Here is a 17,509-nt window from a genome sequence, read left to right on the forward strand (position 1 = left end):
CAAAATAAATAAAAAAAATCTTGAAAATCACATTGTAGGATTTTTAAAGAATTTATTGCAAATTATGGTGGAAAATAAGTATTTGGTCACCTACAAACCAGCAAGCTTTCTGGCTCACACAGACCTATAACTTCTTCTTTAAGAGGCTCCTCCGTCCTCCACTCATTACCTGTATTAATGGCATCTGTTATCAGTATAAAAGACACCTGTCCACAACCTCAAATAGTCACACTTCAAACTCCACTATGGCCAAAGAGGGCTATCAAAGGACACCAGATACAACATTGTAGACCTGCACCAGGCTGGGAAGACTGAATCTGCAATAGGTAAGCAGCTTAGTATGAAGAACTCAGGGGGTGGATTTCTTCATTCGCATCGGAGCAATTATTAGAAAATTGAAGACATACAAGACCACTGATAATCTCCCTCGATCTGGGGCTCCCGCAAGATCTCACCCCATGGTGTCAAAATGATCACCAGAACTAAGAACTAAGAACTAAGAAGCAAAAATCTCAGAACCACACAGGGGACCTAGTGAATGACCTGCAGAGAGCTGGGACCAAAGTAACAAAGGCTACCATCAGTAACACACTGCGCCACCAGGGACTCAAAGCCTGCCATGCCTGATGTGTCCCCCTGCTTAAGCCAGTACATGTTCTGGCCGTCTGAAGTTCACTAGAGAGCGTTTGGATGATCCAGAAGAGGATTGGGAGAATGTCATATAGTCAGATGAAACCAAAATAGAACTTTGTGTTTGAAGCAAAAAGAATGCTGAGTTGCATCCAGAGAACACCATACCTACTGTGAAGCATGGGGGTGGAAACATAATGCTTTGGGGCTGTTTTTCTGCAAAGTGACCAGGACAACTGATCCATGTAAAGTAAAGAATGAATGGGGCCATGTATCGTAAGATTTTGAGTGAAAACCTCCTTCCATCAGCAAAGGCATTGAAGTTGAAATGTGGCTGGGTCTTTCAACATGACAATGATTCCAAACACACCGCCCGGGCAACGAAGATCTCAACCCCATAGAAAATCTTTGGAGGGAGTTGAAAGTCCGTGTTGCCCAGCGACAGCCCCAAAACATCAACAGGAATGGGCCAAAATACCAGCAACAGTGTGTAAAAAACCTTGTGATTGATCTGTAGTCTACTGTACCAGTGTCTAAAGGACTGTATTTACCATCTCACCGCCATGTAGTGTGTTTCAGAAAGCCATGGATCTCAACTAGCACAACATCACGTACACTCTTTACTCATTCAAAATTACTATTGAGTTTATCCCATTGGATTGATCACCTGCACAACAACAACAAATTTACACTTCAGGATTCATGGGTTATAGAATACCTCCGGCCAGGAGCTGGAGCTCTGACAGATGCACTTGGTGATTTCAGTCTTCATGGGTGTTTCAGCTTATGCAGAGAGGGCAATCACATGATGGAAAGTAAACTGTGTCCTTCACCATCTTCCCCTGAGCGGATAAAACGCTGCCTGCTCGTCTGAGTAACATCTGCTCAGCGGTGGTCCCTTTCCACTGATGGACAACGTAGAGGGGTGCCAATACATTTCTTCGAGCAACAGATGGTCTACATTCAGTAATTGTGCACCTTGAAAAGCAGGTAATGGATCGAATTTGCTGTGGTCTAATAACCTGAAAGATAAGAATAACACAAACATGTTATAGAGGAAAGGTAAAGTGTAAATTCGGGTGTACTTCCTTTGTGGTTGTTTTGATTCTCCCACATGTCTAATATTCAACCATGGACATAAATTTTATCTATTATTTAGTTTTTCATGTGTTTTTTTCTTCTTTTTTTTCTCCTTCTTCTTGTACAAATTTCAATATGACTTATGTATGAGCGTGGTGCTGTACTGTGTATAAATGAACTGTATTATTATCATTAAGAGAGCGTTGTACTCACCAACCCTGCATAACATTCAAAAAAATCCCTGTGAGCGGAAGCAGACGATCTCCCTCTCTCCATCATCTCCCAAAACCACATCAGGAGTGATTGATTGCTGTGATGATTGGTGAGTGGATAAGAAGGAGGAATTTTCATGAGAATAGATAGACAGCTGGGCGAGTTTACACAAAAGGATTTAGCCTTAGTGCTCGCCACACACAGATAAACACACACACACACACGCAGTCTTTTATTCACATATGCATTATCTCTGAATTTCCTTTTAGTCTGCCTGGATGATTTTAACACGCGACAGCATTCTGTCCGTCTTAAATTACAATTTCAGCTCTTAAAATCTTTAACACAGATTAACACCACATTAAATAAACATGTGTAGGTCTATTACTGACTCATTTACAAGAAACTAATGACCTAATTAGTCACTGCTTTTAAGTGTGTGTGTGTGTGTGTGTGTGTGTGGAGTGGAGAATTCACATGGTGAGATGCAGTTCGGGTAAGGTAATGTAAGATATACACAATATGTAAAGAATAAAACACTGTGTGTAATGCGGTTATAGAAAAATAATCAACAGGTTATCTTCAGGGGATCTTCAAGTGCAGCATTTATGGAAGGAGTCTCCGGTAGCAACAATTTTGTTTCAATAATAATAATTCAAAGACTGAAATGAACAGGTACAGTGACTGTCACAGATCTCAGTCTAACTCAATAACTAGCACACTGATTTATCACTAAACGATGACCAGCTCTGAATTCGCTCATTATTTCCTGATTATTGATGATGTACAAACTGAAGCCTCAGCCTGATTGCTCTTGAAGCCTGCGAAACCTGGAGTACTGAATATCATTAAACAGTGTTCGATACAGAGCGTTCAATCAGCAAGGGAGACTAATGTGAGGTGAGAGAGGGTATGCTCATGCCTTAAATTCTGGGGGAGAGAGAGAGAGAGATTATTCTTTAAAATCCCCTTGGTATCAATAATTACAATTAATTACCCCATAGTATTAAAATAGGCAGCAGTAATTTTTTAACATGACTGTAATATACTTTATACACACAAACAAAGTGTGTGTGTGTGTGTGTGTGTGTGTGTGTGTGTTGGTATCTCTTTTATTCCTATGGGTGTACTTATTATTGGCCTTGTAAAAAGTTTTCTTTTTAGCTTTATTTTTGTTAAATAAATAATGGCATAATGAAAAAGGTTATATGTTATATGTTAATCTGAGGTTGTATTTGCCTAAAAATAAGACCTGCTTTGATCAAATAATGTTTTAAATTAATGATTTTACGCAAAAAAAACATACGACTAAAAGATCGTGTGCTCATTTCTAAACAAGGCTGTAAAGTCTGTTGTGCCTAGTGGGTTAGGATTAGGGGTTAGGGTTAGGGTAGAGTTAACCTTCACTGAGACTGAAAGGTTGATAGGCCACACCCCCTTCACTAAGACTGAAAGGCCACACCCCCTTCACTGAGACTGAAAGGCCACGCCCCCTTCACTGAGACTGAAAGGCCACGCCTCCTTCACTGAGACTGAAAGGCCACGCCTCCTTCACTGAGACTGAAAGGCCACGCCTCCTTCAATGAGACTGAAAGGCCACGCCTCCTTCACTGAGACTGAAAGGCCACGCCTCCTTCACTGAGACTAAAAGGCCACGCCTCCTTCACTGAGACTGAAAGGCCACGCCTCCTTCACTGAGACTGAAAGGCTACACCTCCTTCACTGGGACTGAAAGGCCACGCCTCTCTCACTGGGATTGGAAGCCCATGCCTCCATTACTGAGACTTTACTAAGTCAATCTTACTAAAAATTGATGGGCTGGAAGGCCACACCTCCTTTACTGTGACTAAAAGACTGAAAGGCCACGCCCCCTTCACTGAGCCTGAAAGGCCACGCCTCCTCTGAGACTTCTACTTCACTGAAAGATGATAAGTTCTTATGTGTAATTAGTCTACATCCTGATTTACCTTTGGGACTTAAATGAAGATAAAATGTGTGTGTGTGTGTGTGTGTGTGTTTATACTGTGTGTGTGAAACAGCTTTTCTCAGTTTGATAGTGTGTGCCATTTATTTTCAACCAGGCTTATTGTGTGTGTGTGTGTGTGTGTGTGTGTGTGTGTGTGGGTGTGTGTGTGGATGTGACAGGCTGGAAAAGTAGCATACCTCTGAGTGACCTCATCCATCAGAGAGACACTCGCAGTGCTGGAGGATAGATGGCGAGGGTGACCCCCGGCTCCAGCTGGATCCTGACACACATGATGGATTTAGCGAGCATTAGCACTTGTTAGCTGAGGCGCCGTTACTCGTCCGAGACCGGGGTGATGTAATCCAGTTTCACCCATGACAGGGGCAAAAAAAAAAAAAAAAAAAGCTCAGCCGTGGTTACAGGAGCAAAACACACTGACTCTCCGGAGCAGGATTAGAGTAAGGCAGTGTGTGTGTGTGTGTGTGTGTGTGTGTGAGGAAACACACAGTCCATCAATTTTGAAAGAAAAAAATCAAGGGAAGTTTTTTCTTTTCTTTTCTTTTTTTTTTGCTAAATGTAGAGAATATAGAGATGGAGTATAGAGGTTTCCTTCATCCATCACTTTTAGAGGTATTTCTTAAGTAAAGAGTTTAAAGCGCAGAACCAAACCAAGCGGCTCTCTGGTGAATAATAATGAGTGTGTGACTGTTTTTTTCAAACATAAACGGGTTATAAATTAACAAGTAAAATGCAAAAGTACCTTTAATTTAGAGGAGGAAAAAAATTTTGTGTTTAACAATCTTGACTTCTTGAAATATTTGTCTAAATCCAACCTTTAGCAATTCACTTTTGCTCAGTGTTACACACTCAGTTCTGGGAATGAGGTTAAACCTCTAACCTCTATCAATTCCTAACATTGTATTAATAGAAATTGCTACAAACTTGTGTCTATCTTTTGTGTCACAGGTTCCCATGGTAACAAGATCCCTGTGCTTCTATTCTTGTTTTTCCCAAACATGTTCACCCTGTCCTTGTTTTTTCGATATCCTGTGCAAAGTCTTGCTGTTCGTTCATATTAACTCCAAGCTTTTGCTTTTTCTCTTGTTCACACTTTTACATTTCTTGTTAGTTACAACAGTTAGTTCCAACCAGGAAATTTAAGTGGACAAGAGATGCTTAATAAATGCTGATATAGAATATAAAAGCAATAGAACATTTGGCTCACGGTGCGACAACAATATGACTTTAATAAATGTGTAAGTAGCTCCAGGATTTCCGTTAGTAAAATATCTTTAGCATTAGTGATTAACTCATAAGTGATGTCTTAACTGGTCTTTTTTGCTATTATTATTATTATTATTATTATTATTATTATTATTAGTCAAATTTGTCAAAATCTTAAATGCCAGTGCCATGGATAATGCCATTTCAATGTTTCTTTATGAAATCTGCTTGTTATTAACGTCAGTTATGTTTAACCAGTGAGTATAGCCCTTAAAGCTGTGAGAATTGTAGCCGTTATTTGTTTTGCTGTTTTTTTGTTTCTTTAATAAACATATATTGGGCTCAGAATTGTGCAGAATCGAGTAAAATCCTTTTTTTCAGCACAAAATAGGCAACTGAATTTTAGTTCATTTTAATCAACTGTACAAAGATGACGACTGAGAGAAAATTAGAAACTGGGTCACACAGGCAAAGAAATAGCACAGATACACATGACGCAGTGTGTGTGTGTGTGAGAGAAAGGAAACATCAATGCACGTAGCCACTATCAGGTTCGCCAACCGAGTGCCCCTCTGCCACCTGGGCACTGCCTGGACCGGCACGTCCAACCCTCAGTTTCCTTCCAACCCTCTATATTTGTTTTATGTTTAAAAGCATGAGAAATTTCCTTAATTTTATTAACCATGAGCTGCTGATCCAAACAAACTGTCAGTATTTCCTGCGCGACCCTCTCTCTTCGTCTTTGTTTTTCTAAGCGTCCCTTGGGAAGCGATCCAGCAACACCGTGGTGCTCTTCTCTCGTCTGTCAGTCATCCCTCTTTGTTATGACCAAAGTTTCTATCATCAATTTCACAGAACTAACGGCTGTAGCTTGATCCTTTTCACTGTCTTTTTTTCCCTTGAAAGCTACTTCAGATTTCAGAAATCACATTAACGATGATTGGCAGCTACGTATGCGCAGATAAACCTGTGCATTTGCATAAATCATGAGAAATCGCGTGACAATTTAACAGCTGCTCTCTGTAGGAGGCCTCCAAGATAATGACTGATATTATTCACTGCAATCAGCGAAGTTTCTCGCTGTTGTTTGGGCAAAAAAAGAGCGCGGAGTGTTAAAAAGGGTGTAAAAAAAACTCACTTTGTGGCAACTCGAGTGATGGTTTAAGTCCAGAGTGGACATCTCTGTTCTTCTCAACCCCTCTGACCTCCTGAGGGATTCGTTTCTGGAGACACGTCAGGCCCATCTCCTCTCCTCCTGGCATTTCTAATTTGAGGTTCTGGTTACAGGTGTCAGTCCGCCAATCCTGCACTCCTCCATTACAACAGTGCGCAGTGCCGGGAGATGGAAGAGAGATTGCTTATGTCTTAAGTCAAATTACAGCTGGGACAACGCAATTCAATCTGACTTCAGGAGGGAAAAAAAATCCAGGAGCTTAAAAAAGATGTAGAGGGGAATGTATCAGGTGGCGTGTGACGTCCGTGATGAATGAAAATCCCTGAAGAGATGGATCCTGCTGAGGAGCTCTTCATCAAGTTAGATAGTGAAGTTTTAGGTTTACCATTAAAAAAAATGGTGGTTTTATTCATGAAGATGTGTTTTGTGGTAAAGTAGGGAAAACAGTGGAAAGGGGACAACGTGGAGTCACTGCTCCAACCCTGGGAGGACCTGGAGCTTATCCCAGGTTACTTATTACTCCGGGCACAAGGCAAAATACACCCTGGATGGGGTGCCAATCCATCGCAGGGCATACATTCACAGCAACAATTTATTAAAGAACGAGGTGTAGTGCCTAGCACTGTCACCTTGCACCTCCAGGGTCAGGGTTCGATTCCCGGCCAGGCTGGATTCCCGTCTCTGTATGCATGGAGCTTGCATGTTCTCCCCGTGCTTGGTGGGTTTCCCCCAGGTACTCCAGTTTCCTTCCACAGTCCAAAGACATGTAGGTCAGGTTAATTGATGTTCCCAAATTGCCCGTAGTGTGTGAGTTTGTGTGTGTGTGTGATGGATTGGCACCCTGTTTATGGTGTACCCCTCCTTGTGCCCTAAGTCTCTGGAATAGGCTCCAGGCTCCCCGCGACCCTGAATACAGAATAAAGCGGTGTAGGCGACAATTATGTAAGAAATTACATTTTTAGTCATGTTTCAATAATTACAAGGGTCTCCAGTGTGTGTGTGTGTGTAAAAATTGTTTTGTATTGATTGATTGTATTGGCCGATCTTTAAACAAGCTAATAAATGATTTTCAATTAAATGTAACCCCTCATATAAGAAAAGCTCCTCCGCTGGTTGTTGCCCAACTCTCTAGAGCATGAAGGTGGGATGTAAATTTTGTTTTTAGTTGCACGTCAACAGACATGGAAGTATATGAGTCTATCAGAGCTTTGAGAGACCTCACGATTACATTACTTTTTTTCTACATGCAATGGTAAAAAGCACTTTTTATGCTTTCCGTAGTAATTAAATCTCAGTGGTCATGGTTAAGACGTTAGTGTGGCTCAACCTGTGTCATATTACTAAAATAAATTGTATTGCGTTAGAATTTTTAAATGAGTCACATGACCAAATCTCATACACTCTCTCACACACACACACAGAAGAAAGTACAGAGCAGATATGTAATGACAGAGCATGGTGTAAATATAGCAAAAATTGAATGATTGGGTGAACACACTCCGAGGGAGTGTGTCACGCACACAGAGGGATGATGGGAGCTTTTCGGCCCTCCGGTCTCCAATCTATTGTCAAGTCTCAGAAGCTCCTCGACTTCTTTATCGATTTTCTGATTAATGGAGGCCTCTGTCATTGGGGTTCTGAGCTGCAGACATCATTTTAATGTGCGCATGATCAATAACTCCATCAGTGCTCAAAATCTCCGACGGTCAAACAGCGGGAAGTGCGGCCGTGCACTACACATACCCCGCCAGACACTACACACTGAGTGTTAATAATAAAATATCACTACAGGCCTGATCGACTCGACTCCAAATGTCACAGTTCTTACTTAACCGCGGAAAGTTCAGATAGATTTCTCAAATAAAAGTTCTCCAATGAGAAAGCACAAACATTGTATGTATGTTATATTGTATGTTATCTATAAATTAAACAAAAGATCTGTAATAATAAAATGCAGTAGATGCAGCAAAATGCAAAGATCAGTAGATTTAGTTTTTAAGTTTACATAAATACATTAAAAATTAAAGATAAAGATATAAAACAATTAAACTTTTATGTTTAATTTACATTTACAAGGGCTGTTCATGTCAAACTGGGACTTGGCTCGAATTCATCAAGTGGAACGCCTGAACCTTTAAAATCGACAGTTACCTCGTCACCAAGTTTCGGAAGAGACGCATCTGTCTGTGTGAACTGTACACACGATAATTCACCAACACCACTTGTACATGTCAAGAACTCAGCTGGGAGTTATTGTCCTATCCCCCTACAGTCCTGACCTCGCTCCAAGACATTTCCACATGTTTGACCCATCAAAGGAGTTCCTGGGAGGCCAGTGTTTCAGGTCGTGGCTCCAGTGTACTGGGAAGTCTTTTACCCTGATGGTGTCCAAGCACTAGTGAAACACTGTGATAAGTGCATTAGTGTAGCAGGGGATTGTATAGAAAAATTAAGAAGTCTCGTTTTGACTTGAAGGTCCTTGTTTATCCAGATCATGATTAAAACTATATTGGGCGTCGTACTTAAAATGAACCCTGTAACTTAACTCCGGGAAACTATAAGAAGCCATTTTCACATTTACAAAGGATAACAACAAATATGTCAGTACACAACACTGAACTTGTACAGTCCTTTGACCTCAGCTACATCGCTCATGTTCATAATCAGTCACAGTCAGGCACCCCTGTGGAACTTTCTTAAAAAGAAAAGTTTAACTGATTAATTAAAATCCACTAGAGATTTAAAGCTTTTCTTAACCCTAAGGATTTAATTAGATAGATAGAGAATAGGGTTGCTGTTCCACTACCCACAATCCCTCTCTGACCTGGAGTATCATGGGATGAAGCCTGTAAACCTCTTCAGATGGAGGTGAGAGAATCCAGCCCTTCCAGGTGGAATGCTAAGTCACTGGATAGTCTTAAAATAGCATCCAGGAGAGAGAGAAAGAGAGAGAGAGAGAGAGAGAGAGAGAGAGATTTGCATTCAGACCTGAAAGCTCCTAGACTATATTTCACACTGGGATTCTTGGAGGAGCAAATCACATTCAGATAATTTAAAATATGTTCTTGTAGAGTGTGCTGAGGAGGAGAGGGGGTGGTAATAAGCAGGAGGAAGAGATTTAGAAGAAGGAGATGAAGGAGGGTGGCTTAGTGGTTACCACTGTCATCTTGCACCTCCAGGGTCCAGGTTCCATTCCCGGCCAGGTTCAAACGCCAATTCGGTGTGCATGAAGTTTGCATGTTCCCCCTGTGCTTGGTGGGTTTCCTCCAGTTTTCTCCCACAGTCCAAAGACATGCAGATTAGGTTAATTGGTGTTTCCAATTGGTGTTGTATGTGTAAGTGCCCTGCGATGGATTTGCACCCTGTCAATGACCCTAGACAATGAGTGAGATGGAGAAGGATTGGACTGTGGAAGAAAACTGGAGTAAACGGAGGGAACCCACCAAACACCAAGGGAAGAACATGCAAACTCCATGCACACAGGAATCGAACTTGGCCAGGAATTAAACCCAGACCCTGGAGGTGCAAGGCAACAGTGCTAACCACTACACCACCATGCTGCCTTTATATGAAATCATTTATTTCATACATTTTTTAAATTTAGACTTTTTGCGTTGATTCGATTGTATTCCGTAGTACAAGTCTGGCACTCTTCCAACTGTCTTTAAAATTTACAGTTTGTAGAAAACCTGTACTCTCTCATAAAACTTTTTGCGTTTAATGTCCCATCCATAACGCTAATAAAATGCTGTATATTTTCACGATGTATATAAATGTTGAGGATTTAATGTAAGAAATTACATTATAATTTATGCAAATTAAATCACTGACACTAAGCTTGTCCATGATCTGAGGCTTTCTGTTCATTAGTATGAGTCACATCCATAACTCCAGCTTTATCCCTTGCACTGGAGACTCCTTCCATAAAAGTTAAATAAACATCTCATTAAAAAAAAAATCTTACCATATCGACGGTATTAATTAAGTTTTTATTAATGGAGTATGCGCTGTACAGGTCGCTGTCATTTAGCTGATACTATAGAAACACTAATGTATCAGGACGAGCTTATTAATAAATATATACAGCGAACCTGTGACTGAACCTGTGATTGGCTACACTAATGTCAGAGCTGTTAGGAATTTAACAATGCTAAAGGAAAATCATTACAATTATTAAAAGAAAGCAATTAAAAAGCAATTAGGCTATCACACACTAGTTAGTTTTTGGTCCACTAATCTGGTTGGTCAAGAGGCGTTTTACGAGTGCTGATATTTCTTATAACCACACTTGTGTGTATCACTTAGCTCCTCCTTGTTCAGTTTAAACCATTAGTACAGTAGACTTAGTAAGATCTTCAGTGGACCTGACAAACACGCAAACAATTTTTGTTTGTAGAGCTGTTGTATATATCGCTCGTGTATCGCACAGGTATCAGTGAGGTAATATTGTATATTTGATGAGCTCAACTCTGAGATGGTAATGCTCTTCCAAACATTTGATATTCATTATTTTTAATACATTACATATTTATTATAGATTGTATGGTGCGAGAAAAATGCATGAGCTCATTATAAGATACCTGACATTTTATTTCTTATTAATAACCACCGCTGGAACATGGAACCTCTCTGGGGTATTGAGAAAACTTTATGAAAGACTATGTGTATAATCTGAGAACGTATTATTTCGTACGCTGTCAGAATCTAGTCCTAACAGTCATAACCGGTCAGATATAAATGCCATGGACTGCCATCTGCACCCGGGTGTATGTATAAAACATATTTATGTAAATCAGATTTATGCATGAGATTTTCAGTAGTAGATATTAAATAGGTGTTGAACATCAAGTCCATTTGAATGGTATGAAGAAAGTGCCTTGATGATGAACATTTTATCTTTAAAGAAACCTAGTAACTGCTTTTCTACTAGTATTACATTTATTAACAAGCTAGTTAGGTTGACTAGATGTTTTTAGCTACTGCTCATGCTAATATTCAGTCTGCTAGCTGTTGATGTGTTGAAGTCTGCTAAAATTCACTTGGAAAATGAAATCAAATAAGGCAAAAGTGCTGCTTTCCACGAAAACAAAAACAAAGTTAACCGAATCTGAGATAATTTAATCCGGAGAAATTATGAAAATCTATATAGCTACAGGGCAGTACAACAGCTGGCACCTGTCCAGATGTTTCCAGGACTGTCTCTCTTTTTAACGATCTGTCCAGGAAAATATATGATATTTCCCAAGGCATACTTTGGCAGAGTTTTTTTTTCTTCGTTTGTTTGTTTGTTTTTGCTTGTTTTTTTCATGTTTTTTTTGTTGTTGTTTTTAGTAAAGCATCTAACCAATCATGAATGAGACTCATTTATAAATGTACAAATTCATATAAATTTGTAACCAGGGTGGGGTTTATCGCAAAAGACGATAAACCAAACCTCAAACCTAACCAAACCTCAAAACTTGAGCTTCCTCTTCTTCTGTTATATTTCCAGCAGATTCCCATCCCCATAAAATGTCTATTTTTAATAACCTCTTGGAGCATCTAAACACACATCTTATCAGATCAGATTCCACGTAAACAGTTACTCTGGAATTTCTAATCAAAATGATTTTAATCAAACTGAAGATAACCATAGCTTGTGTCTCTCTGAATGTTACGGGTTCTACAGCGTGCCATGTTGTCACGTTGTCACTTTGTTGTTCTTGTTTGCACATTTGCACGTGCACCTTATGTCGTCTCTTTTGTATAGGACTTAGATAGAATTTTCTGTTAACTTAAGATTGGTAAATTATGTTGTATGTAGCACCTTGGTCCAGGAGGAACATTGTTTTGTTTCACTGTGTACTGAACTGTATATGGTTGAACTGACAATAAAAGCCTACTTGAACTTGAACTCTAAACTCACCATCTTTTCCTCATGAACACAGAACCCTCACCCCTGAGCGCTGACTCAGTGAGCTGAGTTTGAGTCAGAATAAACACGGAAAAACACACACCAGTTTCAGAGTAACTAATTAACTGGAATCTGTTATAATTTCTAATTCCAAGGGAAAATGGGATTTGAAACATTTCCACCTGCTCTGGACTTAATCACAGCAAGTCTTCTGTTCCATCTGCAACCCGGTCTACATCTCTATTTAAACCAATATCCTTTAAGATCAGCCACTTTCACCTTAAAACTCAGCACCTGAAAATGCTTCGTCCTCAGCAGCCACTTAAGTTAATTATTATTTTTGAAACATTATAATGAACATGCCATTTTCAAAGACAATTTACCCGCAGACATACAGAGACCTTTTTTTCTCTTTATACTTTGTGTTTGGACTGTACTATTATAATTATTATTATTATTATTATTATTATTATTATTAATTAGTAAAAGAAAACAATATATGAATAAATATTTTTTATTAAGTTTATAACTTTTAAAACATGTATATAAAGAAAAAATGTTAATGTTAGCTATTTTGCATAATATACAAGGGGTGTTTAAGTTAAATTGATTGCACAGGATAACAGAACACACTTCTAAAACGACCTTTTATTTTAATTTATCAGAAATTTCATCATAAGTCCCGGTTTGACTTGAACACCACACAGATGTATGCAAATGTAAAAAGAATTGTATTTAATATAGTAAAGTATTTTAAATAGTAAAATGTGCAGCTGCCGAAGTAAACATGTCATTAATGTGAAAAAGGGAGGTTTATTTGACATTTTTCTTATTTTTTTTAATATTAAGAATGGCGCAGTATATTTTACTCATTCATTATTGATGTCAATTATTTTCTCTTTTTTTAATAAGGCAAAAGCTTTGTGAATATTAAATTTTCAAATTTTCTTAGAGGATGTTTTTTTAAATAAAACATTAATATATATCGTAAATATAAAATCTAAAACATTTGACAAATAATAAATATAGTATATCGAGTACAGACAATTGTATAGGGAGAGCAGACAGTGGCTCAGCGCTCTAACCCTCTGTTCCTCCTCCTGTGGTTTTAAAACCTTTACCAGGTCTTTGTGTCGAATTCAGGCTTTTACACTCATGCAGACACAGTTATTAGTGCTGTAAAGAACCAGGCCAAGCTCCCGGAGAGAGGGAGAACAACAGAGGGAGAGAGAGAGAGAGAGAGAGAGAGAGAAGGAAGCTGACATAACAAGTGAGAGAGAGAGAGAGACAGACAGAAAAATAAATAAGAGGTAAAAAATTTAAGAGAGAAAAGTGACAGATAAGGAAATTAAGTCAAACCAAGAAGAAAAACAGAAAGAAAAAGTGAATGAAAATGATGAAGTGAAAAAGATAAGTAGAGAGATAAATATGAGAAAAATGAGTCAGAGTGAGAGAAAGTAAGAAAGAGAGAGAGAGAGAGATGAAATAAGTGTAAAAGAATACGAGAAAGAAAAAAAAACAAGATAACAAGAGGAAGATAGAGATACAGAGAGAGAGAGAGAGAGAGAGAGAGAGTATGTGTGTTTCTCCCTAACATAATGCTGATGCATCACCTTAACCACAGCCCTGTTGAACTCTGGGTTCTGATTGGTCGTCAGGTGTTGATTCATTCTCTAAACCAGCAGCTCTGACTGTAGTGTAGTGTTTCTGATATGGTGCTGTTGCTATAGTAACAGCTCATTGATGATTCAGTGATGACATCACGAGCATTCAGAAGTCAGGACAGGGATGTTTATTAATGAGATCAGAGATGTGGAGGAGAGATGGAGTTCACACTCTGCCTGAATATTTCATTACGCGTGATATTTGTTCTGTCATAAACGAGTGAAAGGGGAGGAGGAGGAGGAAGAGGAGGAAGAGGAGGAAAAATGAAAAGCTCTATTTAATCAGGACGAGTGTGATCCGTTTTATTGGAAAGACTAGCATGTATCTGAGCGCCCAATTGTTTTCCTTGTGTGTGTGTGTGTGTGTGTGTGTGTGAAGGAGAAAGCGCACAGACCTGCGTGGTCTTATTAACAGAGATGAAACCCGGACGTTCCCCCAGCAGCGGGCGTGTGTTGATTGGATATTGACGGAGTGTAATTACGCTCTCCAGCTCTGATTGACTCGTCGTTAGTGAGCGTCTGATGAAGGCTTCAGCGAGCTGATTCACAGTAAACACTCCTGTATAGGCCTGGTGTTCACCAAGGTCAAATCTCAGCACTCGCACTCATTAACACCGTGTGTGCATGTGTGTGTGTGTGTGTGTGTGTATGCATGCATTTTTAGTTTGGTGTTACAAAAGAAGTAGAACAGCGAAAGGTCAGCTGCAGTGTTAGGATGTTAATTCTGCAACGGATTCATTCGTTTAATAAAAGAACGGAATAAACTACTCATCTGATCAAAAGCAGGACACGCAACATCACACGAAGAGCATTCTATTATCCTCCAATAACGACGCATGATCAAGTGGTCGATTCCTCTCGTTCCTCAGCTGATGTCTGATCTATTTATTTATTAGATAAAGAATGACGATTTTTAACTCTGTTCATCCTTAATTATTTACTAAAATAATTTCAACTTCTTTAAAAACGATGGATATTCATGAATAATGAAAGGAAACAGAAAGAATGAAAAAGAAAAAACAGCGAAAGAGAGAGAATAAAAGAACAAAAACCAGCATAGAGAAAAGAAAGATAAAAAGGAATAATTCTGTAAAAACAAAAGGAAAAAAAGAAGTGTCAACAAATGAAAGAGAAAGAAAAGAAAGTTTTAAGGAATTTTTGAGAGAATTCTCAAAAGGTAATAAAAACTAAAAAAAAAAAAAAATTATTAAACTAGAGCTCAAACACCAGAAAGGACAAATAAGAGTAAAAGAAAAGAATGAGACAGAGACACGTCGGCGTGAAGGTACAGGGATGGAGGGGAAACGGGATCACTAGGATAAATTGATGTGTGTGGCACCAGGCGGGTGAAGGACCTGCATCGATCAATGTGTATCGATACCTCAAAACACACACACACACCTACACACACACACACACACGATATGTTCTCTAACAGACTCTATAAAAGAGTCTCTGCATCAGTTATTTTCTTCGAGCACAACTGATCCACTCCACTGCAGTCTGTGGTGTGTGTTCAGGGTCACACACACACACACACACCAGACTCATTATATTGTTTATGTGGCCTATATAGGGATTAGAGTGTATGGTTTGACACACACACACACACACACACACACACACACACACACACTGAAATGATGGTGGTGTTTAAATGTAGTCTCTAGAGGGAATAAAGTGTTTGGGACACACCCACAGTGGACCAATGTTGGTGTTCATGCGACATACAGTACAGTATACAGGGGAGATGACTTGTGGTTTGGGACACAGCCACAATGGAATGATTATGGTGCTCATTTGTCCTATCTAGATAATATGGTGTGTGGTTTTGAGTCACACACACATTGGACAAAATATGGTGTTTATGCAGTCTCTATAGAGAATATAGTGTGTGGTTTGGGACACACCCACAGTCAGATGATCATAGTGTTTACATGGCCTATAGAGGCATTAGGGTGTGTGGTTTGGGATGTGCCCAGAGGTGACTCAATAAATTGTTTTTGTGGTCTATACAGGAATACCGTGTGTGGTTTGGGATGCACCCACAGTGGAGGAACTGCTCTTTTTTCTTTCTTTTTTTTCTCCCTGTCTCAGTACCTGTCTCAATACTGGTATTAGGCTGTTTCCACTCTCTTCTCTCTGTCCCACCAGTGTGTGTCATTGATTTTCTTGTTTTCCTTGCTGCTGTCAGTGGCTCTGTGCATTTTACCTCTACAGTACATCTTCATTAAGCAGACTCTCTCTCTCTCTCTCTCTCTCTCTCTCTCTGTGCTCCCTTGTTCCTCTAGCTGAATCTCAGGGGAGCCAGTGCTTCAGGGGTTCCTGTTAACATGCAGGAGACCGTCATTTCTAATCAGCACTTCAGAAAGATTGCCCCTGATGGAGAAGAAAAGTAGAGAACTCAGACAGACGGATGGTGTGGGCAGACTAACAAAGAGACAGACAGACAGATAGACAGGTAGTGTAGGCAGGCTGAAGGACAGACAGATGGAACAGGGACGCCGCAGAGAGGCAGACAATATAGCCAGGACAAACAACCACTGCAGACAGATGTAGACTAAAACCGCTGTTATGAACAGACACCATGGACTGACAGACACCCCTAGAAGACGCTACAGACAGACAGACAGACACTATAGAGAAAAACACCACAGACAGACACACATTGTGGACAAACAGACACCATTGACAGATTCCATGGATTGACATCATGGACAAACATCATAGGCAGACAGAGAAAAGACTAAATACAGTGTAGATAAACAACGTCTACAGACATAAAGTATAGACAGACACTGTAGATGGAAAAAAGAGATAGACAGACAGATACATGTAACAATCACAATAGACGCACATTGTAGACAAATCCCTAGACAAACTTTGTTGACAAAATACACTGACACTACAGACAGACGTTGTAGACAGCAGACTGTACAAAGACATTAGAGTTAGAGATATAGACAGACAGCCCTACATTATACTGTATAAATACACTATAGGAAGAGAGATACTGACAGGCAGACAGACAGACAGACTTATATTGTACAAAGACACTATATGTTGACAGACAGACAGACCTATACTTTATAAAAACACTATATATTCAGACAGACAGACAGATGAACCTATACTGTACACAGACACTATGGATAGGGATAGACAGACAGACAGATAGACAGGCAGACAGGTGCATGCTGTACACATACACTATAGATATAAAGGTCTAGACAGGCAGACATCCATTGTAAGCAGATAGAAATTGTAGACAGACACATTGTAGACAGAAAGACACATACTGTACAGAGACAAACATTGCATACAGACACACATTGTGGGAAGACAGACACTATAGATGGGAACTGATGGATATGCTGATGATCAGACCATGGTGTGGTGAGCAGACAGAAAGATTACAAGGCAGACAGACAGGTAAAAACGCAGACAGACAGTCTATCTGTCTACAATAGCAGAAAAGAATGTATCATGAGCATTATATAATAATAATAATAATAATAATAATAATAATATAGAGAGGGCAGGTCGAGAGTGGTTGGTGTAGTGAAGTTTGTAAAACACTAATAGAGCGGAATGTGGAAGTGAATCAATAAGACTTTAATGAGAGATGGAGATTAAGCGGGCCCTCTGGATGTTAATGTTTGTTA

The sequence above is a fragment of the Clarias gariepinus genome, chromosome 4, assembly GCF_024256425.1.
Source record: "Clarias gariepinus isolate MV-2021 ecotype Netherlands chromosome 4, CGAR_prim_01v2, whole genome shotgun sequence".
Lineage (NCBI taxonomy): Eukaryota > Metazoa > Chordata > Actinopteri > Siluriformes > Clariidae > Clarias > Clarias gariepinus.